The following is a 25,394-nucleotide window of genomic DNA, read 5'->3' as shown; positions in this document are numbered from 1 at the left end:
AGTACAGCTGATCTGGGAATTTTTGACACATTTTTTCACCAGAAAATGCTGATTTGTCAAAACCAAACTTTTCATGGGAATGACTTGGTTTTGATTAAATATATATTTTATTCACAAACTTTTTGAAAAACCAAGTCTAATTTGTCTGAATGTTTTCTTTCAATATTTTTGAAACCAAATGTGTGGGTATTCTGGTTCAAAATGTAAGTTATAGTTCAAAACATTTAAATATTAAAATGGTTGAAATCCAAATGAAATGTTTTGATTGACCCAAACAGAATTGTTTTTCCAGATTTTTGATTTGTGAAACTTTTTGAGATTGTGACTTCCCAATTTGCGATGGCAACATTTTTTGATCCCAAAACATTTTCATGCAACAGGAATACCCATTACCCATCTAGCTCTAATGATGAATACTGTGTCTGACTGAAACAGCAGAGGCCATTTAGGGAGGCAGAATGGAATTAACCCAAATAGGAATTTGGCCATGTAGTTAAATTTTGCATGCAGTTCCGTGGGGATCAATAAGGAGTTGCCATGTGCATAGGTTTGATGCTATACGAGAGGCAAATAAATATAGTCCTTGACTGGTGAGCTTTCAGACTCGATGACAATCAAAGTTAAGACCAAGAGGAAGATGACTGTCAATGTCTGTATATGTAATGATACCTACCTCTTATATAGCACTTTGCAGTGCTTTACAATGGAGCACCAGTATCAGGTCATTTTGCATTTGGGAAACTGAGGCAAAGGGAGGAGGAGTGACTTGTTCAAAGTACGCCAGCAGGCCATTGGCAAGACTAGTAATAGATCACAATACTCCTGACCTCCATTGCCATGCCCTATCCACCGAGCAAACTACTACCTATCTATTCTATAAATCTGATTGTCAGAGTTACAGAGCCCCCACCAATTCCAGTGAAGCTAATGGGAGGAGGAGGTCTGCCGCACCTTTGAAAATGAGATCTAACTGTCTGTCTAAGCCACACACATGCATGCACATTGCTTTCCCCCTATGTAATGTTGCGAAGGCCAAAAGTATAACTGGGTTCAAAAAAGAATTAGATAAGCTCATGGAGGATCAGTCCGTCAATGGCTATTAGCCAAGGTGGTTAGAGATGCAGCCCTGTGCTCTGGGTGTCCCTAAGCCTCTGACTGCCTGATGCTGGGACTGAATGACAGGGGATGGAGCATTCGATAATTCCCTCTGAAGCACCTGGCACTGGCCACTGTCAGAAGACAGGATACTGGGCTAGCTGGACCTTTGGTCTGTCCCAGTATGGCTGTTCATATGTTGGAGCAGAAAGGACAATTGATGACCTGGGTTAGCATTTATGGGTTTCAGTGTCACCATGACAACACCCCTTAGTGACACAGCACTCCCTAAAGAAATGCTGTCCCATCTCAGAGTGCCCTCTTCTGGCTCATCATTTCCCACAGCCCTCCAGGTATCATGTAAGCCGTAGGAAACCTGCCACCCACTGACACCCCCGCCATCAGTCTCCTTGGCTCTCCATCACCTGTTGTTGCCAAATTCCCTGGACTGTGAAATGACGCTTTTATTATCCTCCAAAGCTGGGGGAAGAGAAAAAAATTAAATTAGTGGGGAAATAAATGAATTAATTAATTTTTAAAAAAGGAAGGAAGAAAAAGACTCGAACCTAACTTCAACCTCTTTTATTATGCCACACACAACTAGGCAGCGGGCTGCGTTCCAGGGCTTCTGCTTGGATTGCTGTAAAGAACCTCACTTTTACTTTCAAATTAACCTGTCAAATCAGATATTTATAAAGGAATTGAAGGCAGGAGAATGAGGGTCCTGGATATTCCCACGCATCAATTAGAGGGAAATTAATTACAATTTACCTGCATTAGCGCATTAACACTCCCTCGATTACAGAGCAGATAGCTCTGCGCGGTGGAACAAGTCAAAATAGACTGTACACAGGAAGAGGGGCCTTGTCTTGATTTCCATACGACCCTGGGAATCCAGGGCTTGCTTGTCTTAAACTAGAGCGTAGCAGATTTTAAATAGAAGCTGCTCTGCGGTTGATGATTGCCTAGCACAAGACCAATGCACCTGGTAAGTCTTAGGCAGTGGCCTTAAGTGGTGCACTGCCCTCATGCTAGCCCTCTGCCCAAGGGTAGATGGCACCCTAGGTGAATTGATACTTGGTGTTCTCTGCAGTCCTTAGTCCAAATCTTGGCTTCACTTCACAGCAAAGCCAGATGGGGTTTCCTCAAAAATGCCATCCCCCTTTCCCCTGAGTCTTTAGGGCTGCATGTTGTTTGGGAATGGTAGACATTCCTCTCCTGTAGGGCATGGTATATGTGTTATGGTAGATCCAGGGCCCCATTGTGCAAGGTGCTGTACATAAACAGAGAAAGACACAATCCGGATACGTCCTCATCTCCCTGCTTACAGTCTGAATAGATGAAATGGGCAGAGGGGAAGGGAGAGAGATGTCTCTTGCCCATGTTATTGGCAGAGCTGAGGCTAAGACCCAGGTATTCCTGGCTTTTGACCCAGTACCCAATCCATGCTGCCCCGTGAATGACCGGTCTTCCCCGCTCCCCAGCATGGTTCACGTGCTGGTGTTTGGCTTAGTGGCAACTTCCTCATGACTGAAGCGGGTTGAAATGTTCCAATTTTTGATATTTTGACATGATTTTGAATTTTTGCATAAAAATTGTGGGGGGCAAACATGATGTGAATATTTCCCCTTGTTCTCTGACCATCTCTGTTCTAGACCCAGTAATAGCTAATTTTAGTATTACTGAGCTCAGAGGATGGATCCAGGGTCATACACAACACAAATGGAAAGACTCTCTGATTTGTCTTGTATGCCCCCAAGTTGCACTGCACTTAAAAACTACTTGCTTACAAAATGAGACATAAAAATACACAAGTGTCACAGCACATTATTACTGAAAATCGGAGTGGTAGCTGTGTTAGTCTGTATCAGCAAAAAGAACAAGGAGTACTTGTGACACCTTAGAAACTAACACATTTATTTGGGCATAAGCTTTCGTGGGCTAAAACCCACTTCATCGGACGCACGCAGTGGAAAATACAATAGGAAGATATATATACAGAGATATGTCTGGGTGTCCCCACAGAGAACATGAAAAAATGGGTGTTGCCATACCAACTATAACGAGACTAAACAATTAAGAAATTAATTAATAGAAACTATTTCCCCATGCTAATTTTTCCACCTACTGTTACTCACACCTTCTTGTCAACTGTTGGAAATGGGCCATCCTGATTATCACTACAACCGTTTTTTTTCTCCTGCTGATAATATTCCACCTTAATTGATTAGTCTCATTATAGTTGGTATGCCAACACCCATTTTTTCATGTTCTCTGTATGTGTATATATATATCTTCCTACTGTATTTTCCACTGCACGCATCCGATGAAGTGGGTTTTAGCCCACAAAAGCTTATGCCCAAATAAATTTGTTAGTCTCTACAGTGCCACAAGTACTCCTTGTTCTTATTACTGAAAAGTTACTTATTTTGACCATATAATTATAAAATAAATGGATGGCAATATAAATACTGTACTTACATTTCAAGATATAGTATAGAGCGCAGTATAAACAAGTCATGGTCTGTATGACATATTAGTTTGTACTGACTTCGCTAGTGCTTTTTATGTCGCCTGTTGTAAAATTAACTCATCTAGAGATTTGCCTAATGTATCCCCTGGAAGACCTCTGCATGCCCCCAGGGGTACGTGTACCCCGGTTGAGAACCACTGGGGTAGATGGACCTTTGGTCTGACCCAGGAAGGCCATTCGTATGTTCTTTGGTCCTCTGCATTCCTCTGTTCCGTTTTGACAGAGAGCAGCACAGTGATGTAACAAGATCTCTGAAGTGCTAATCCTTGCAGGTTCACTAATCTGATAGGAGGGTCGGACGCTGAGACTTTTGACATGAGTGGACAGTTGTGGCTGTGATGAATGGGGTTTAATGTGCCATCACCCCTCTTCCTTCTTCCCCCTCCCCCATATGCCCTAAGCCCTAGCTCTACATCCCCTTCCTGCACCTTGTTCTTGCCAACTTTCCAGCAGATGGCAACAAACCATGAAACTGCACATTCCCAAGGAGTCTCCAAGGGCCATGAGATCTTGTGTGTTTGTTCTCAGGGCAGATGAATTTTTAATGCACTTAAATAGTTATGGAGCGAGCTCTCTGGGGAGCGGTCCCTGTGGTTGCTGCTCGCATGGCTGCTGAATGAAACCTGCAGCCACTTGGCACAGGCCTGGCCGAACCACTGCAAAGTTGTTTTTGATGGGAAAGGCAATATCATCTTTGTGACTAACCACTTTTCCATTAGCAATTTGCTGCTTTACTAAGAGGCTGCCGCATGGGCAGAGGCCAAGGGGTGAGCTGGGGATGAATGGTTCAATCCAATACCACTTTATCATGCAAGCTGGAGCTGAAGTGGAAACCTCTCTGGCTCAGAGAGGGAGGTGAGGAGGTATTTAGCTGTTGTTGAAGTTTCCTATGAATGAGGGAGCTGCTTTGTGGGAGGGGTGACGATGCAGCTGGATGTTTGCATCGCAAACTGGGCTGAAGTAGAGCTAGCAGATGTACTAGCAAGGACCTGAATGGGTGGATGAGATGAGAGAGATTCAGGGATCTGGGGGATGGACTTATGTGTATCAGCATACAGAGGGTTAGAGTCTTATTACAGGTAGAGATGGGGTCAAACCAAACAAGACAAGCTCTGGGGTAAGTTGAGACCCAGATCTGAGCATTCAGGCTTAGGCTCACCTCCAAGTTTGGCAATCTTGAGAGAGGGATAAAATAGTGCCTATGTCACTGATTCAGGTGTCTGCTGGGGTGGATCCCTGCAAGAAGCTACCTGAGCTAATGTGAAACTAAGTGAACTTTGTGTTAAAGGGCCGGCAGTCCTAGAGCCAAGTGAAACCTTTTCAGAATGAAATCCAAACCAGGGGAAATGGGTTTCATGACAAACATAATGCATTCAGGCTAAATGTATCACATCCCCTGCTTCTGACTGGTCCATGTAGAGGATAGCAGCCTACTGCTGCTACTGATGCATGGAATCACTTCTTTAGGACAAGTGGCAATGGCCTGTGATTTTGTGCTTAGGGTCCTGAGATCGATCCCCACTGACTGTCCATAGCAGGGATAGTTACACAAACCTCAAACTTGTGCCATACTCAATGAAAGTTTCCCTGAGGTTCTTGAAGCTTTGTGTGACCTGGGGCCAGTTGAGCATGCTGTGTGGCCACCATGCAAAACTCATTGGTTTCTTCAGCCTCAAACCAGGCAAATCTTGGCAGATTTAGAAGGGCCCTGGGTTTGGGGTTGAAAACTAGAAGCAAAGCAAAACCTAGGGCTGATTGATCAGAACCAAATATATAATGTCACTAGTGATAGACTCAAGCTGCAGAATTTGAGTCCAGCCTTTCTCAAAGTTTGGGTCTATTTGTATGTGCACCCTCTCTCCCCCAAAGACCGAGGGTGCTTGGTGACCGGGTTTTCTTTGGACCACTATAGAGATAAGAACTAGCTTCAAACTTTAGCTCCAGAGTTCTGAAATGTTGCTTTATGAAGCTGATTTACCTGTGTCCTTCAGGCCAGCCAGTCCCCCTTCCCCAGAATAAACAGGGAAGGAAGCAAGTTCTTCTGTGTCATTTTAACCTCTGATTTAAAAGCGAATCTGTACAGGCCTGTTAGCCCTTGTGAGCCTTTGGTTTCTTTAGACATTGAGTCTCTCCATCTGTCTTCCTCAGCCACATGCATTGCCCTAGTTGGGAGTGAACCCCTATAACCAGCTTGTTCAGCTGCAGCTGGGAAGTGGTTGGCAGCACTGAGTATTGGGCCCAGACTAAACGGATTCATCCTTTCCTTCCCGGGTAATGTTGCAGTTTGGGCAGGGGGTACCCTGTCTTATCCTGGGTGTTTCTGTTGTGCTCTGGCTATTGGGGGGCCAGCTTGTACAGTGGTGTAAATCCAGAGTAATGCCAAGGAATGCAAATAGAGTTACACCAGTGAACCTGAGAGAGCACGGCCTGGCCTGGTGGGTCAGGGCCATTAGACATGTTCAGAGCGTCTGCTCTGGATTCAGCTGGGTCAGTCAGTCAGTCCTGCTGAGGCGGGGGAGGTTTCCGAGTCGCATTCAGCTAGAGGTGAGGATCAGTTTACAGATTTGAGTCCAGCTGGAGGCGCTCTGACCCCAGAAGAGAAGTATGAGCCCTGTTTCCAGAGGGCTAAGGGCAGCCCCCAGTAGACCGTTGAAGTGTTCACCCAGCCCTTGAGTGTGGGTCATTTAACCCATGGAGATGCCTAGGCCTCTAGAGAGGTCACAAAGCCACTGCCCCAGCCTTCAGCAAACCTCCCTCCACATCCTTCTCTATCCCACATATAAAATAGCTGTGGTTTGAGCTCCCTGGATAATCCTGCTTGGACCGCTTGGCCAGGATTCCCAACTGAATGTCTGCTCTTCAGACACGAGGATTGGTGTGCTGATGAGATGCACTGCATATGGCCACAAAGGTCAGCCCCCCCACCCTCCCAAGGCTGAACTGCTCAGAGTGTATGTCAATCTTCAGGAGTGGAGAAGGGAGGGACTCAATGAAAGAATCAGGCAGCCGCACCTGCCTGGGAGCAAGGCCCTTTCTCTAATAGCTGGATAGCATTCGGCGAGGTGGCTGGGATTGATTAATACAAGTCTGGTAAATAAAGCTGGCTTACTTCCCACAGTGCGCGAGAGGTTTAGTTGGTCAGAGATAGGTCAGAAGGCCGGGGCATCTAGCTGCCCCTTGTCATGTATGTAGAATCAATACCTTTGCATTAATATTAGGCACAGAAGGAGCAGAGCTCTCCAGGGTCCTGGAGTTCAATTCCATTGTGCAGAGCTGCGGGAAATGGTACTTGTAAGCAAGTTGCACGGTGCACGCTTAAATAGGGATTGTATTTTCCTCTCCTAACTTCCTGTGTGGCTGATCTGGTCGCTCCATTGACAGTGCGGTGGCTATTTATTTATGCAGAAAGCTCAGTTCACCAGCATGACAACATTTAGCAGTTAGGTTATTCATTATTTTTTATTATTATTATTAGCATGCTCTGAATTATCTGCATTATTGTAGCACCTAGGTGCCCCCGCCATGTCCTCCTTGTGCTAGGTGCTGTACAACCACAGAACAAAAACACTCCACCCCAGAAGGTTTACAGTCTATAAGGCAAGAGACAACTGGTGGATACAAACAGGCAGAGCACAAGGAAACAATGAGAGAGAGATTGGGCAGCACGCTAGGCAGGGGTCTCAGTGCACGAGTGGTCTGGCAGTGCCAAGTTTACTGTAGGCATCCCAGCAAATGAGAGTGGTACGGATGCAGGGGAGGGGCTGGAGACCACTGACGTGCTTTGCTGATGTTTTACAGAGGATGAGCAAAGAGAAGCACTGAGGGAAGCAGGCCTGCACTTGGATATGAAATAGATAAGCAGGCTTAGCAGAATAGACTGGAAATGTCTGCATTAGCATCAGTGCTTCTCCCGGGTAAAGGCATGGATGAACTGTGCTGCTCATGAGCGTCCCCCTCCCCCCCCCTCCCCCCCCGCCCCACACCCACCCACCAGTGCTTCCTGTTTGTGAAGCCTCCTCCATGCAGCTTTGCCAATGCCCAATGGGCCTGCCTGGCACATCTGTGTTGTTACAGTCCTGGCACTCTGCAAATCCACTTCAGTCCTGAGCTTCTGTGGTAATCCTAGGCCCCACCAGGGCTCTGCTAATCCACCTCAGTCCTGACCCTGCACTCCCAGGCTTGAGGCCCCTAGGCTCTCCCCACAGAGCTGTGCCATAATGCCTCAGTCCTGGCTGGCAGAAACCCAGCTCTTCCAATCCTGGGTAGTTTCTGAGCAGAAACTACCCTCTGCAGCAAAAGCAATGGAGGGACTCTGGCAAACCTCCACCATGGACAGGCTGCAGTGAACCAAAGTGATTTTTACTTACTGCTTTATCCATATGCAAAGGCCGGTCTCCTGAGTCGACGGGATGGTACATTAACCTCCTGGGCTAACGTAAGTCTGTCTGAATTTCACTGGGGTTTACTTGCCTTTCTTTTCAGGTCAGTGTTTGCTATGGCTGTGGGTACACGGTATCAGCTGGGTCAGCCCTGGCTGATAAATGGTCACGTGTGTTCCGTGTCGGTGTGTTAAAAAGGTGGATGAATCTCTCTTCATGCACCATCAGTACCACTGTATAAAGCAGGTTGTGACCTAATGCTGTACTAAGAAGTGCCATGATCCTGACTTGCAATATGAGAATGGGCAATTACCCTTCCTAGCTCTGGGGTGACTAATTCCAAGCCTCCATTGCGCCAATCAAGGAAGGAGCTTACATGTATCGTGCTTTTATCCAAGAAGCGCCCAAAACCCTTTGCAAAACTGAGTTCAAGGGTGGAGCTCTGATATGAGGAGTGGGAAGGATTTCTGGGAAAAGCAGGGCAAGACAGGTTTGGGACATCTCTCATTGCCCAGCAACTCTCTTTAATTGCTAAACACAGAATGAGGACAGAATCCCTCTACCAACTATTGCAGTGCAGCCAGCTCTGGGGTGGAACACAGCAGCTGTTTGATGGCACACAGCAATGCTACCCAACCAATGCAGGACAGGAAGTGAAGAAGAACCCTGCATCCAGTGGAAAGTGTAGGGGGAATTTAAGAAAGACAGCATACAATTAGCCAAGTTGGAATTAAGCCATAGTGACAAGGCTAACACCTCTATCCTTGTAAAAAGTACCGTGGGATGCTTAACGTAGAGAGCAAGAATCTGCATTTTAAAAGGGCTTTGGAGTCCCGTGACTCCATCCAAAGATCCCAAAACACTTTCCATTCAGTATTGAAGCCTCCTAGCACTCTCTGGGACTAGGTAAGCATTAATATCATGTAGTGAGGAGACAACTCAGGCACAGAGAGGGGTTAAGTGACTTACCCAAGGTCACAAGAGAAGATGGTAGCATCACTGGGGATAGAACTTGGGTCCCTGACTCTCTAGTGTTTAAACAGCCTGCCCCAGTTCATGCACAGCCACCTGTGATAACACAATGCCCCTTCGAGGAGCAAGGGCCACTGGTTTAAAACTAGGTCAGAAGGAAGAGCACTGCTTTCTCTGCTGTTGCTGCTTTCTGCCGCACTGAGATTAACCTAATTTGTTGCCCTAGCTGGTGTGGGGCCTGCCTCTAGTTTAGGTACATTTGCAGTTTACTTCTCTGAGCCAGTGCTGTTCTGCATTGTCCTTGCCAATAGCATGTATTGTGGTGATCCCAGACCTGCCAACCTTCCTCCCTCACTCCAGGTTCTGATGCCTCTCTCTCAGTCCCAGATGAACCGGGTTCTTTCCTCCTCTGTCAGCCATCAGCCATTTTTCCCCTTACACTGAGCCTGAATAAGCAACGAGGAACCTGCATCTCAGTGGATGTAAGTTGTGCTAAGCGTCTTTACCCCAGCTGAGCATCTGGCCCAAGATAGGGGAGGTGGGAACTGCATAGGGGTTAGGGACCTGGGAAGCACGAACATCCAGCTGACAAGCTGTTTGAAGCTGAGCTGATCAGAGAAGTTGACGGCCCCGCTGCTTCTGGGAGCGCTTTCCAGGCCCTCCTCATTGACAGGAGTTTGATTCCTTTAATATTTGATGGGTTCTGCCTTGGCAATGTTTGTTTGTTTTTAAAGCCTGTGCCGCTCATCAGAAATTCCTGCCCATCTGAAACGTGCACGCAAGGGGCCAGCCTGGCCTGGTGGCCCTCCAGGGAGGGGAGCAGCCTGGGGGAAATGCTTTGTAGACATTTAATCTTGATTGTGATATTTCATCTCCTATCACCCTCCCCACCCCACCTGTGGCACTTGGCGCCGTTGTTCCCATTGGAGTTTTGCACCTTTCCTTCAAGAGAGAGGGGCAAGGAGCTTGGAATCTGTCTCCTTATATATACCCCCTGTCCGTCCTTCTGTCTTCTCATACATACCCCCCCATCCATCTGTCTGTCTGTATCCTCATGCATTAGCCCATCTGTCTGTCTCCCTATACATACCCCTCTCTCTGTCCATCCATTCCAAGCCATCCATCTGTCTGTCACTATTAAGCATGCAATTATAGCAATTACAGACCGGCAATTACAGACTGGTAAGTCTAACGTCAGTACCGGGCAAATTAGTCGAAACAATAGTAAAGAATAAAATTGTCAGACACATAGAAGAACATAAATTGTTGGGCAAAAGTCAACATGGTTTCTCTAAAGGGAAATCGTGTCTTACTAATCTATCAGAGTTCTTTGAAGGGGTCAACAAACATGTGGACAAGGGGGATCCAGTGGACATAGTGTACTTAGATTTCCAGAAAGCCTTTGACAAGGTTTCTCACCAAAGGCTCTTATGTAAATTAAGTTGTCATGGGATAAAAGATAAGGTCCTTTCATGGCTTGAGAACTGGTTAAAAGACAGGGAACAAAGGATAGGAATTAATGGTAAATTCTCAGAATGGAGGGGGTAACTAGTGGTGTTCCCCAAGGGTCAGTCCTAGGACCAGTCCTATTCAACTTATTCATAAATGATCTGGAGAAAGGGGTAAAAAGTGAGGTGGCAAAGTTTGCAGATGATACTAAACTGCTCAAGATAGTTAAGATCAAAGCAGATTGTGAACTTCAAAAAGATCTCACAAAACTAAGTGATTGGGCAACAAAATGGCAAATGAAATTTAATGTGGATAAATATAAAGTAATGCACATTGGAAAAAATAACCCCAACTATACATACAATATGATGGGGGCTAATTTAGCTACAACAAATCAGGAAAAAGATCTTGGAGTCATCAGGGATAGTTCTCTGAAGATGTCCGCGCAGTGTGCAGAGGTGGTCAAAAAAGCAAACAGGATGTTAGGGATCATTAAAAAGGGGATAGAGAATAAGACGGAGAATATATTATTGCCCTTATATAAATCGATGGTACACCCACATCTTGAATACTGTGTACAGATGTGGTCTCCTAATCTCAAAAAAGATATACTGGCACTAGAAAAGGTTCAGAGAAGGGCAACTAAAATGATCAGCGGTTTGGAGAGGGTCCTATATGAGGAGAGATTAAAGAGGCTAGGACTTTTCAGCTTGCAAAAGAGGAGACTAAGGGGGGGAATATGATAGAGGTACATAAAATTATGAGTGATGTAGAGAAAGTAGATAAGGAAAAGTTATTTATTTATTCCCATAATACAAGAACTAGGGGTCACCAAATGAAATTAATAGGCAGCAGGTTTAAAACAAATAAAAGGAAGTTGTTCTTCACGCAGCGCACAGTCAACTTGTGGAACTCCTTACCTGAGGAGGTTGTGAAGGCTAGGACTATAACAGCATTTAAAAGAGAACTAGATAACCTCCATGAATTTAAGTCCATTAATGGCTATTAGCCACGATAGGTAAGGAATGGTGTCCCTAGACTCTGTTTGTCAGAGGGTGGAGATGGATGGCAGGAGAGAGATCACTTGATCATTACCTGTTAGGTTCACTCCCTCTGGGGCACCTGGCATTGGCCACTGTCGGTTGACAGGATACTGGGCTAGATGGACCTTTCATCTGACCCAGTATGGCCGTTCTTATGCAAGCCCCATGCTGGCAGGTGGCTCATACCACAGAGAGTCTTTTTCTGTTGTAGTAGAGTTACCTCTAGTGGGCAGCCTCACCCCATATCCCCTTTTTAGCCTCATTAACCCTAAGGCAGCAAAGGGTTCGTGAGAGCTTGGGGCTTATGGAAGAAGCTCTAATAAGGGAATTAGGAGAGGTTTCTGCCAGTAGCAGGGCATGGCAGGCTAGGCCATCTCTCTGGGATTCATTGGGTATGTCTACACTGCCCCTGGGCAGGAGCCTCCCAGCCCAGGTGGACAGACTCACACGAGCGGGGCTTGGGCTGGTACACTTAAAATGTCAGTGTGGACATCTAGGCTGTGGCTGCAGCTCAGGGTAGCCACATGAGTTCCAGCCCACCCTACCCCTGTGTCTGAGCTCAGGTGGCTAGCCCAAGCCTCTGCCAGGGCTGCAGCATCCATGAGGCCGCTCCCAGGGGCTGTGTAGCCATCCCCAGTGGGACCTGTCTGTGCCCAGCAACGGGCTTTAATTACTACGAGCCGGGCATGGACGGCTTGTTGAAATGCATTTACAGTGTTCAGCTGAGAGACCTTAGAGGCAGGACTTGGCTGTAATGAATATACAGGGGTTTCATGGCTGATGATGCGCGACCAGGAGGCGCGCTCTCTGGCTGACACAGTGCCTAGCTGCCTGTGCTCCGGAGCGTCACCGCACAGGGGCTCCCTAACTCCTGTTCTCATAAGGGAAGGAGGGAGGTGTCTTCCCCTGGTGCCGGAAGCCTTTAGCAAAAATTTCCCCTTCTGCGGGAAGGTGAGGGAACAAGATGTGACAGGTGCAACCCTCGCAGGCTCTCCAGCAGAGCCAGCGTCAGATATGTCGCTGTTCAAAGGCTGGCACTAAAATCCCCCATGCAGCTGGGATGCTAACAAGCCCTGTGATTCCCCCTCTCCAAGTGTTTGTCAGGTCTCACAGCTACCCGTCTGTGTCACTCTGGTTGAAGGGGAGCTGAGGTCTCATGGGATTCTCTGGGATCATTCTGCTTGTGTGGCATGATTCCAATTTCCCCAGCCTGGACTCAGGTTCTGCAGGTGTAATTAACCGTGGGCACGACTCACAGCAATTGATCATCCAACTCCCTGACTTGCAGGTGAGGATCAAATAGATGCCACAGGGCTCGGCACCGTCCGCACCTGTAGTTAAATGCAAGGGCAAAACTCCACCTGCAGAAACAAGGCTGCTTCTCAAACTCATGCCCTATATCCCCGAATCACTGCAGCTTGCTAGGGCAAGGTTCCCAACAGAAGAGAGATTGTCCTTTAGTCAAGACTTTCTCTGTTCCAATACCTGCTTCCTCTAAAATCCTGCCACTTCCCCAGCTGCTCAGGCAATCTCCACTTGCCCCACTCTCCCTTCAGAAGCCCACAGCCAAGGTGGGAGATCCAGACCGCAGTCCGATCGCTGCCTGAGGCACTCAGCACCACAATATCTGAGCACCTCACAGTCTTTACTCTTTATCCTCACAACATGCCTGTGAGATGAGGAGGTGCAACTATTCCCGTTTTACATATGGGAAACTGAGGCACGGGGGGAGGCTAAGGATCTGCCTGCTCTGCAATCAGAGGTGTGACTGCAGCATCTGTAGACATGCCTGAACTGGCTTTGATCAAGCTAGCTTCAATCACAAGAGGCGACGTTGCCAGAGCATGGGCAATACAAGCCCACCCGGGACCCTGGGTACGTAGTGGAGCAGCTAAGCCATGCTGCATAACTTTGTTGCTATTGGTACTCATGCTAGTTAGATAAAAGCTAGGTTGGGTACATGCTGCCGTCCCATCTCTGACTGCAGTGTAGGCATACCCTTGGTGAGGTTCACACACGGAGTCTATGGCCGAGTAGGGAATTTAACCTGGGTCTCCTGATCTGAGACCAATGTCCTAACCACTGCTCCATCCTTCCTCCTTCAAGGGGACTGTTCTTTGCTTTATTTAACACTGGAATAGCCCCCTGGTCAGCACTCGGCTCCCGGCTCTGTCTGCATGTGTATGGCAGAAAGGGGGTGCTGCTTATTTTGCTGACAGTGGAAAAAGATCAGGCCGGGGGGGGGGGGGGCGAGCTGCTCTCCCATCCCAGCAGGAGGTGAACATGGAGAATGGGGCAGTTTCCAAAATGCAAGGAAGAGATGGGGAAAGCAAACCAGGGAGGAACCAAATCCAGGACTCCCTCCAGTCTTCTACTCTGTCCTAGTAGCCCCAGGCAAAACTCCTCAGCACCCTTGCTGGGACATGGCCAGCTTCCCATTCACACTGCTGGAGGGATTGGCAAACTCTCAGAAGGTTTGCAGTTTGGATCTGGTTTGGAGAAGTATCCAGATGTTTGGGAGCTCCATGGAACTTAGAGGTCACCCTGGGATTTGCAAAATTGGGCCAGAAAATGTATCAGAGCAGGATCCCCAGGAGATGATGATGATGTAACAATTTGTATTGTGGTAGCACTTCAGAGCCCCAGTCATGGACCTGCCCCCCATTGTGGCAGGTGCTGCACAGACACAGAACAACGAGCTGGCCCCTGCCCCAAAGGGCTTATTCTTGGGGTTTCCACATCCAGCCACAACGCAAGAGCGATCTGTATCGTGATCCCCCCACCTGGCACCTGAGAGCTGGGAAACAGCTGATCCGAACACACCAGACAGTGGGTAAAGTAGCTTGAGAGAGGAAAAGGGCACTCCAGGGAACAAAGCTTGCCCAAGCCAATGGAGGGGGTGCTCCCCTCACCTCAGGGCCGGCGCTTCCACTAGGCGACCCTAGGCGGTCGCCTAGTGCGATAGGATGTGGGGGGCGAAATTTCGCCGCCCTGGGCGAAATTTTGGCAGCAATTCCTCTGGGCTGGAAGAAAAGCAGCTGCGGAAATGCCACCGAGAACCAGGGCCGCCCAGAGGGGCTTCTTCCGCTCCGGGTCTTCAGCGGAAATTTGGCGGCGGGTCCTTCACTCACTCCGGGACCTGCCGCCAAAGTGCCCCAAAGACCCGGAGCAGAAGGACCCCCGCCGCCGAGAATGCAGCTTCAGAGGAGGAGCTGCCGCCTAGGGCGGCAAAAACCCTGGCACCGCTCCTGTCTCAGCTCCAACCTCCATTCTTACGTTAATCCCTGATTTCAGAACCTCACACAAGGTTTGGTCTGAGGCTAGTTCTAAGGGAGAGGCCAGGAGCGAGGGGTGGGATTCCAATGATACTTGCGCTAGCCCTCACCGAGAGTAGAAATGGCAGTGTAGCCACTAGGGTGACCAGAGGTCCCAATTTTATAGGGAGAGTCCCGATTTTGGGATCTTATTCTTATATAGGCTCTTATTACCCCCCCACCCCCTGTCCCGATTTTTCACATTTGCTGTCTGGTCACTCTGGTAGCCACGGCAGCACAGATCAGCAATGCTGAATACAGACCCACGGGTTTCAGGCCTCCACTGCCGCTCCGAGCGCTACCGTGGCTGTGCTGCTATTTATACTCGTGCTGTCTTGGAGAGCTCGTGCAAGGATGTGCGTGTGAACACAAGGATGGTACCCCTAGTTGGTAATGCTGCTCCCCAGTACTCGTGGGGTGAGGAAGTCTGCAGAAAAGGGAGGAAAGAAACAACCTAAAAAATATGTTTTAGCCTTTGGGCTCATGCAATGCTCTGTTTTCCCAACCTCCCCTAGCCTGCCCCCTTGGTAAGGTGGGGGCCCTCTTTCCTGACCTGCTCCTGGAGCTGATGCGAGTGCAATTTGCCACTGGAGTGGGAAACTGTCTTTCAAAGGCACTCTTGAATCTGCTAAGGCAGCACTTAGCTGGGAATGTGATTTTTAAGTTGAAACGAGGCTTCGGCTCAGCTGCACTTCTGGGGCAAGGAGTGAGTAAGAGAGGTGCGCACAATGCCGGTTTCAGCAGGATAGCTGCATGGCCCGTGGGTAAGGCCAGGATCAGACGCCAAAGCCGGCTTGTCTTCATTAGCCAGCCGGCGACAATCAGCGACTAGCTACCTCCCAGACAAAGCTGCCTGTGCAGTGAGCTTGCCTCCTTAAAAAAGTGTAATCCTTTTGACACTCATTTAAGTGGGTGCTGCAATTATTGGGAGCGCTGACATCTGGAACGAGTGAAACCTCTCGGTCTGTAATCCATCGCCAATCGAGATCCAAGGCAGAGTGGGGAAAGTCAGATGATTAAAGGAGAGGGAAGAGTTCTTCACACACCCCCGTGCCTTCCAATGTAGGTCTAATTGGAGAATCATTTCAAGTTTCACACTCCAGCAGGGTTTGAAGCCGGGGAGGAGAATATGGGGCAAACCTTATTTTACATCGTTTACAGCTCTCTGGAGATGTTCTTTAGATCCAGATCTGAACTTCCATAGAGTTTGGGAGTGGCCAGAAAGGGGGGGGTTGGTTCAGGTCCATCTCTACCACACCTCAGATTAAAAACTGCATCCGTGGGAAGGAAAAGAGAGCCCCAGCAAAGCAGGCTATGGAAGCGCAGCTGGGAGCTGCATGCACAGGGTACGTCAGGGCAATTCGAGTCCTTGTGAACCTGCAGTTGAATGTGCAGACACAAGATTGTTTTTAAATAATTGGGCCTCAAAAGGGGGTTGGCTAGTCTGCATATAATATTACTACCCCTCAGCACTTTTTTAAGCAAATCCTACCAGCTGGTGCTTAACTGAAGCTAGCCAAGCTGGGCCTCAAAGCAAAATCTGGGATCCGGAGCCCCCAAACTAGGAAGAGAGTATGTGATTTTCCCAACTTTGAAAGCAAAGCCACATTCAAGCTGAGGACCAGCGCTACTCCAGACCTTTAGGGGTTTGCTGCTTATAAAGCTCCACTGGCTGAGGGCTAGAAAAGTTCTCTAACTGCAAAGTTCAATCGGCATGCAAACATCCCCACCTCTGAGATGTAGTTAAGCCACCCTGACCCCCAGCGCAGACAGTGCTAGGTCAATGGAAGAATTCTTTCATTGACCCAGCTGCAGCCTCTCAGGGAGGTGGATTACCTGCGCTGATGGGAGAACCCGTCCCATCGCTGCTGTAAGTGTCCACACCGAAGCACTGCAGTGGTGCCACTGTCGTGTTTCAAGTGTAGTCAGCCCCTCAGCTCTGTCTTGGGGATATTGGGGAACACACGGCATCACCCAGAGCTGAGATAGCCATGTAGCTCTCAAGGAGTCACTCTCTTGCCGTATGTATCTACATAGGCTGGGGCTTTTTAAAGGAGCATAAGGGAGTTAGGCACACAAATTATAGTGCCTAACTCCCTTCATCTCTTTGGGAATCCCGGCGGATGGGCTGATTGGCTGACAGCAGAGCCCAAATCCTTCTCCCTCCCTCTGATGAACCAGTCTTGTTACTCAATGCATCCCCCCCCTCACCCCACCCTGGCTTTAATCCATCTGGCCGCATCTCCCAACCCAACATCCGCAGCCCGCCGCTAACTAGCTTCACAGCCCTTAGGCACTCAGATGGGCAGGCACCGGAATGGGACTGTGAAGAGGGTGATGAGAATTCTACATATCCAGATGAGAGTTGCTTTTGTTTGTTTGTTTTCCCAAGGTGCACTTCTACATCTGTTGTACATGGCACACATCCAGCGTGGTTAATTGCATTCTGCTTACCTGAATTCCCCCTGCACTTCCAACTGGATAAAGTTATTCTTTGCTGGTTGTGCTTAAAAAATAAAAATCCACAAAACATTATTGTGTATTGAGTGTTACCGGCACAGCATAGCTGCTCCATTCCATCCCCAAAAGTGCCTGGATTTAAAATATATTTGAATCACTTAAAATAACAGAAAGTAAAACAGAGGCACTGGAAACACAGAAATGAGTGGGCTCCATAGGAATTCAGCCATTGCTGATGTACTCAACCATCTTTTGGGTCGTAATAAGAATGGTTATTACCATTGTATAGAGCCTTGCATTACGAAGGATTGCAAGTTGCTCCACAAATTATCCATCTACATCACCATGCCCTGTGCTGAAGCACAGCCACCTCTGGGGTACGGGAGAACAGTGCAAGTGTGATAGGAGAGAATATTGGCTGCAGAGGGAATTGTTTGAGAGGAAGAATGTAATGTAATCCCAGGAGTTGGAGCTTGGGCAGGGTGCCAGGGCTACCCCCCTTCACACACACACCCCCGCACACACCGTTACAGAGGGTGTCATGGAACCCGCATAAATAATCAGCATTCGGGACCTCATCAGGAAAATGGCAGTGCAAAGAGCGCCACCTTCTGAATCACCAACATCACTTCCTGGCATGTGCTGGCAAGTTCTCATCTGGTTATTTGCCAAGCCCAACTTTGCTGAGCATAGGAAAGCAGACAGGATCCTGCCCTAAGGTGATTTGGCTACAGCCTCTGCTGTGCTTTGAGATCCTTCTAGGGTGACCAGAGGGCAAGTGTGAAAAATCGGGACGGGGGTGGGGGGTAGTAGGTGCCTATATAAGAAAAAGCCCCCAAAATCGGGACTGTCCCTATAAAATCGAGACATCTGGTCACCTTAGATCCTTCTGACTGAAAGACATTCTATAAGCAAAAAAGGCCTATGGTTTGATTATATACAGGTAGCCTGTTAAGGGAGAAAGATGGTCACCAGCTTAAGTATCCATAAAGATTTATAAATCTGAGCTGAAACCCATTCACGTCAATGGGAGACCTTGCCTCGGCTTGAAGTGGACTTAGAGCTGGCCCTCTGAGAGGATAGTGAAGAGAAATCTTGACAGGTACGCTCCCCTTGATTGGAAGCAGGGAGCATTGTAGGAAGTTAATGAATGGGCTTCAGAGCTTCTCTAATGGCTAAGTGGCCAAGATAATGCGATACCTTTTTTATTGGCCCAACAGATAAGTTATTGAGGCACAAGCTTTCAAGCAGCGCCTGAGATTTGCACAGATACAATAGAGCGAGATTTTCATTATACAGGAGGATGCTGTCTCATCAGAGGCTGCTGAAAGGAATTCAGGGCTGATCTCGCACGCTATTTATTGTTCTTCCTCACCGGCTAGTCAGGCTCTTTGTCCTGCATCGTCACAGAGGCTCTCCAGTGAATGATTAGCAAGGAGAGTAACTTCATACGCATCATATTGAGGGAGAAAGTTATAACCATCCCCGGTGAGTTTGCTTGAAGGGTTTCAGTTCTGTGCTCGTTCCGGTTCAAGCTTCGAGAGGTGATGCTTGTGCTTCTTGCAGGTTTAGCAAATGCTGGGACCCAGGAATTTGTCCCACCATTGCAACCAGAAAGGGAAGGTGCATCGGTGCTATCATGGGTACTCCTGAGAAGCCCGATCCAAGGAGGCTAACTCCTAATGATCTGCAGGAGCTGGCGTGGTGGGTGTGAGTGTTTGCTGCATACAAGCCCCCAAAGGTGTAGGAGATTAGGGGACTGGAAATGAAACCCAAGGTCCCAGTGCAGAGAGGGTGATTGCACGGCGTGGCTGAATCCATATTGTAGTGCTTACAGGATCCTCTGTATTGCGAGCACAGGTTGTGGCTGGTCCTCTTTCTCTTCCTTCTCCTGCTTCATGGGCAATGGAGTAACACCGTATGGGAACATCTTGGCTTATTGTCTTGAGCAGAGCTAATCAAAAATTGGATTTGCCATCCCAGGGGAAATTTCAGCAATTGTTTTCATCCTGAATCGGGACAAAAAGTTGAACTATTGACATTTTTCCCAAATGAAAATGCTGAAAAACTTTGATTTGGAAATGGCGAACCAGTTCATTTAGACAGTTTGGATCCAAAAAAAAAAACCCCCCAAACATTTCAACATTCACAAATCTAAATGGTTCAAGACAACTCAACGCTAAGTTGCATTTCCCCATGATGGTGCATTGCCTCATGGGAGTTGTATCTTGAACCTGATGTCCCCGTTCACTAAGGGCCAGGCATCTGCACTAATATGACTCCTATGATGCACCAATCAGCTTGGTTGAAGAGGAGACTGTATTGTATCATGGGAGATGTAGTCCTCCAGGGAGCTCACTTCATAGGGGAGAATGGGAATCCAAACTACAACTCCCAATGCAACACAACAGGCAAATGAAATTTGTTGAGCTGACTCCAAATGAAACATTTTGAGTCAGTTCAACACACCAAAATATTCCAACTTTGGTCCAATCCATCCCAAAATATTCCAACTTTGGTCCAACCCATCCCAATATAAATATTTTCTTTCCATTTTCCCAAATGGAATTTTTTTATTTATTTTTTTAAGAAAAGCTTTGGGAAAATTGAAAATTTCCTATGGGAAAATTGGATTTTTCAGAAACTGCATTCCCAACCAGCTCTTCTTTCTAGCTAACAGTAATCATGATCGAGAGTTAACGAATGACCTGTATGACCCTCAGTGCAGCCCATAGCTGGGTTCATATGGTACTTGCTTTAAGGAGGCCCCATAATGGTCAGGAACCTCTTGCAGGATGAGGTGGTTTAGGAAACTGCTTGGCTCAAGTGAGAGCTGGAAATCTGCATCCTCTGATGACTCACCAGGGGTCTAGGAGCTCCTAGTCTCAGTCTAGAAGCTGCTTTAGCCACTACAAGGTGAAGTTGTTCCAAACATCCTGGCAACTGGCAGTAATTGCCCTTTGCTGGCATCCCAAGCAGAGACTCTGAAGAACAAACGAGGATTCCCCTCTTGCCCCAGGAGAGGTGCCTCCATGTCTGGGTTGAGTCTCAGTGGTTGGGCATTGTGGGGAAAGGTTGCACCGCTGCTCACCAGGACATATAAAGAGGACTTGAGTTTCAGAGTCTTGCCATCTCTCGTCAGTGCTAAATTCAAATTTCAGGGGGAAAAGAAACCCACAGAAGCCTCCTATGTCTTGATGCAGCAGGGACATTCCCATGCCCCTTCCCTCTGTCTACTGTGTGATGGATAATTCAGATCTCCACCCGTTGCCTGCCCTTGCCCAACATGCAGAGCTTGCCCCATTCAGCCTGGGCTGTCTAGTCTAGCTGCACTTCATCTACTTTCAAACTCAGTTCACAAAATCCCCCACCGGCCCAGTGCTGACCTCCTGACCGCTTGTTCCCCACATCCTCAGGGGAAGCTGCGTGCTAGAGGTGATTACGTGAGCCCCCTATGTAAACACCACTTAGCCTCACAGAGGGACCTGTCAGTTAGTTTGTACCTTAAAATTGCTCCTATTTATTTCAAAATATTGTTCTCTCTCCCAACTGGTACAATCTCTTCCCCCTGGCCTTGTCGCCACTGGCTGCAGACCTGGAGTGAGACACTCCCTCCTTTCAGGAGTTCTGCTGAGTGGGAAGGTGAGGTATAGCAACACCCCATTATACGATGACTTTGATTTGTGCCAAGAGTGACAACCACATTCCTGTGGCTTTGTTAAACAATTGTCCCTTTGCCCTTCTCTCCCCCACGGCTTGCATCATCAGTATTGCCATCTCATAGAATCACAGAATATCAGGGTTGGAAGAGACCTCAGGAGGTCATCTAGTCCAACCACCTGCCCAAAGCAGGACTAACATCAACTAAATCATCCCAGCCAGGGCTTTGTCAAGCCGGGTCTTAAAAACCCTAAGGATGGAGATTCCATCACCTCCCTAGGTAACGCATTCCAGTGCTTCACCACCCTCCTAGTGAAATAGTGTTTCCTAATATCCAACCTAGACCTCCCCCACTGCAACTTGAGACCATTGTTCCTTGTTCTGTCATCTGCCACCACTGAGAACAGCCGAGCTCCATCCTCTTTGGAACCCCCCGTCAGGTAGTTGAAGGCTGCTATCAAATCCCCCCTCACTCTTCTCTTCTGCAGACTAAATAACCCCAGTTCCCACAGCCTCTCCTTGTAAGTCATGTGTCCCAGCCTCCTAATCATTTTCGTTGTCCTCCGCTGGACTCTCTCCAATTTGTCCATATCCTTTCTGTAGTGGGGGGACCAAAACTGGATGCAATACTCCAGGTGTGACCTCACCAGTGCCGAATAGAGGGGAATAATCACTTCCCTTGATCTGCTGGCAATACTACTAATACAGTCCAATGTGCCATTGGCCTTCTTGGCAACGAGGGCACACTGCTGACTTATATCCAGCTTCTCGTCCAGTGTAATCCCCAGGTCCTTTTCTCACGACTTTAACATGAGACTCAAGATATTTGATGTTTTTCTTAAAGCCCCATTTCTTGGAGACCCAGGATTGCAGGAGAATCTCAGTGAACTGGAAAAAAAGTTAAGTTTCTATCTAGCCTCCTGGTTGCAGAGATAAAGCTTGACAATGTGACCTGAGCGTGACCCACAGACTCAAAACAGAGAAGGAGAATAGAAAGAACACACAATGGATGATTGTCATTAATTATTATTTATTTTTGATCTTGTGTTTTCTAAGCCCGTCTCATGATTGTTGGGACCTGACCCGTGATTTTTGAAAGCTTGGGGTTGGCAGAGCAGCATCAGCAAGGTGCTAATGTCACAAAAGCTGCTCTCTTGTCTGATGTTTTGCCTTATGATTAAGAATAATGGAATGCCTTGTGCTTATCTAATGCTTTTCATCAGTAGATCTCAAAGCCTTTTACAAAGGAGGTCAATACCATTATCCTCATTTGACAGGTGGGGAAACTAGGAACAGCGAGGCAAAGAAACTTGCCAAAGGTCACTCAGCAGGTCAGTGGCCAAGCCAGGAATAGAATCCAGGTTTCCTGAGTCCCATTTCAGAGCTGGGGTTACTAGGCAATGCTGCCTTCAAGCCATCCCATTCAGTTTTACCTTCCCTAGGTCTGGGTCACAGCAGCGCCCCATCGAGCCAGACTGTTCCTTTTCCAGCACAGCCAATCAGTTTCTTCCCTCTCAGTCCCCGAGGGTACCCGGAGCCGAGCAGACAGCGGGGCAGTGTCTGTGTATGTGACGGCGAGGGGAGGGAGCAGCCGAAAGATCCTGGAGACATCCAGCTTTTTCGAATGCTCCGTGACAGGTGAAAGCTGAGCGAGTAAACAGCCCGTTCCAGGAGGTGGGGCCTGCCCTGTGTTTGAACAAACACGCTGGTGACAGCTCACCCCCTGGCAGAAGCTGCTGGCTGCTGACCACAATGATCCATTGTGGGAAGAGTCTGACTTTCAGGGAGCTCAGCAAGTGTCTGGCTTCGGTGAGGTTTCCCTCTCCGTCATGAGGTTGGTGTGATGCATGTGGCACTCACTGAGCCAGGACAGCAAAATGGCATCATTCAAACCTGGGAGCAAAGGCAGTTGTGAATCGCTTCTATCTGAAGGGAGGGAGTGGGATAGCTGTGTGGTGAGGCAGTGTGGTCTAATGGTCATCACCTGCTCACTAAAAGCCAGGATTCCTGGGATCTCTGACACTGACCTGCCCTATGACCCTGAGAAAATCACTTAGGATGAGATTTTCATGGTATGTGGGTACCTGGAAAATCTGGCCCTTTGCTCCTCTGTGGCTCAGTTTCCCCTCTGAGTTGAACGTGGAGGGGATTGTTTATGAAGAGCTTGGGTGAAGAGGTGCTGTATAATTGCTGAGTACTGTTTCAGAGTGAGGCAGCCAAAGGGAAATATGGGCGTGGAGGAGCGGCTGGAGAATACAGGGTGTTGGGGCTAGTTACACGGTTGGCGAAGCTGGTCACTGAACTGGCCTGATAGGAGGAGTGCACATTTCCAGATAGCTGGATCTATCAGGGACAATAAACCAAACTCACCTAGGCTTTCTCCCCACTCCTAAACTTGGTTACTAGACACCTTGGGCTGAGTCCTAAACCCAGGAGTCCGGCTGTGCTGTACTGTAACCTCTAGCCCTCGGTCCCTCTTCGGAAGCACCCTTGGCCTGGAGATGTCTGCCTCCATGTGGCTGCTGGCCACGGGGCCCGGTGCAGTAGGTGTGTGAATTTGAAGAGGCTCCAGGAATCTGAATTTCCTTCTGTTCCTTTTGTGGCCAGCAAAGAGAGACAAAGCCGCACCTCAGAGGAGTGCATGCGCTCGCTGGGCTGCTGTCCCCCACGTGGGATGCCGCTTGGGTTCAGAAACCGGGGAGGAAGGGTCAGCTGTGATGGCTCCCAAAGCTGGCTGGCCCTTTGGCATATGGCAATGCTGTGCTTGGGTGCCTCGTTGTAACGAATTACCAAACAAACCTTCCATCTGTGCCCCTTCCTCCCCCACCGCTGCTGGAGTGGCAGGAAGCTGACCAGATGGTCCACAGCCAAACAACTGCAGATGAAGCAGACAGGGAGACCTGTCCAAAGTAGCATGTGATTGTGAGAGACAGTGCCCTTGTCTGCAGCTCCTGCCTCTCTCCATGCCAGGTTTGCTCTGGGCCTTAGTGCTCCTCCTCCCAGGAGAAGGTGCATGCACATATTCTCACGCCGGTGCATGCAAACCTTCCACATGCACATGCTGGTGCATCCACACATTCCTTACACGTGTGCATGCTGATGTATACAAGCTTTCACGGGCATGTCCCCATTTACACATGTACACCCAGTCAGGCATTTGTGCATATTCACACATGCACACTCCCTTGTGAGTACACACACTCTCAATCTCACATGCACTTATTTCACACACACACACACTCTCTCTCTCTCTCTCTCTCTCTCTCTCGCATACTGTACATACTGGGAGGGGAGGGAAGCAAGGCAACAAATGAGAGAAAATCAAACTGGTGGGGGGGAAACTGAAACTTGGTTTGGCCTGAGAAATCCTTCCTCTGGTTAGTGTTTGACACTGAGGACTTCATTCAAAGCTTGGGAAAAGTGAGGCTAGGGTAATATTAAATCAAAGATCCCACTCAAACAAACTGAGACACCGTGTCTCCCTATGCTGGCTTCTCCGAATCCCCAGATTCAGAGGTGGCACTTGCTGCAGGATGCCAGCGAGATATTCTCTGCAAACACAGCCCTTGCCAATGCCATGCTGGTTGTCACTTTTTATCAGCATGTTTCACTGCCAAGGCGTTTCATATGTGTCTGGTGTTGCACCTTTCCACTTCCTCAGCATCCATTTAATCAGGTTTCTTTTTTTAATTCTTAGCCCCTAGTAATTTTGAGAAAATCACATTCCATCCTATTTCTGCAGCAACAGACCGGAACAGAGTGAGGGAACTAATAGGAAAACCCACTTGCTAAACCCTATTATCCGCCATGCATGGCATTGCTAAGGAAACTGATACATAGATGAGTTGTGTCCAGCCAACATGCTAGCTCTTGGTAAGAGATTTGCATGACCAATCAGGCAGGGCAGTTGGCCCCTAGATCACTGATCCAGCCAAACCAAAGCTACTGTGATCTAGGAGGAGGCCTTCAGGGCAACAGTGCCTGGTATTGGAACAATTTGCATAGCGAGGGTGCTGAAAGCCATTGGACCAAACTGTAAATCCTATATACGATGGAAACCACTTCAAGCCAGGGGGTGCAGCAGCACCCCCCAGCACCACTAGGTCCAGCACCCCTGGTGTCTTCATTAATGCCATGCTGTGGGCATTGGGTTTTTACTGGCTTAGGAATAAGTGCATCATTTACCGCAATGCTCAGAATTAGCCAGAGGAAAGGAAGGGTGACAGCATGGAGAGACCTTTCAGTTGTTCTCCAAAGACTGCTCTTTTTTTAAGCAAGTCTGTCGCTGTTCCAGTTGGGAAGAGAACCTTCAAAATGTGAAACGAATGTAATCAGTGCCTGAGTTTGCAGAGAGCCTGAAAGAATAGCTCTGAGGTGTGAACTGCCCCATTCATTTCAACGGGGCATTTCATCAGTTCAACAGATGCCAAAGACACTACTTTAAGTGGTAACAGTTTTCACTGTTTCATCAGCAGAGGAGGAGAGGTGC

Source organism: Malaclemys terrapin, chromosome 15, assembly GCF_027887155.1.
Source record: "Malaclemys terrapin pileata isolate rMalTer1 chromosome 15, rMalTer1.hap1, whole genome shotgun sequence".
NCBI lineage: Eukaryota > Metazoa > Chordata > Testudines > Emydidae > Malaclemys > Malaclemys terrapin.
The sequence above is the reverse complement of the archived record's forward strand: the minus strand, read 5'-3'. Positions refer to the sequence as shown.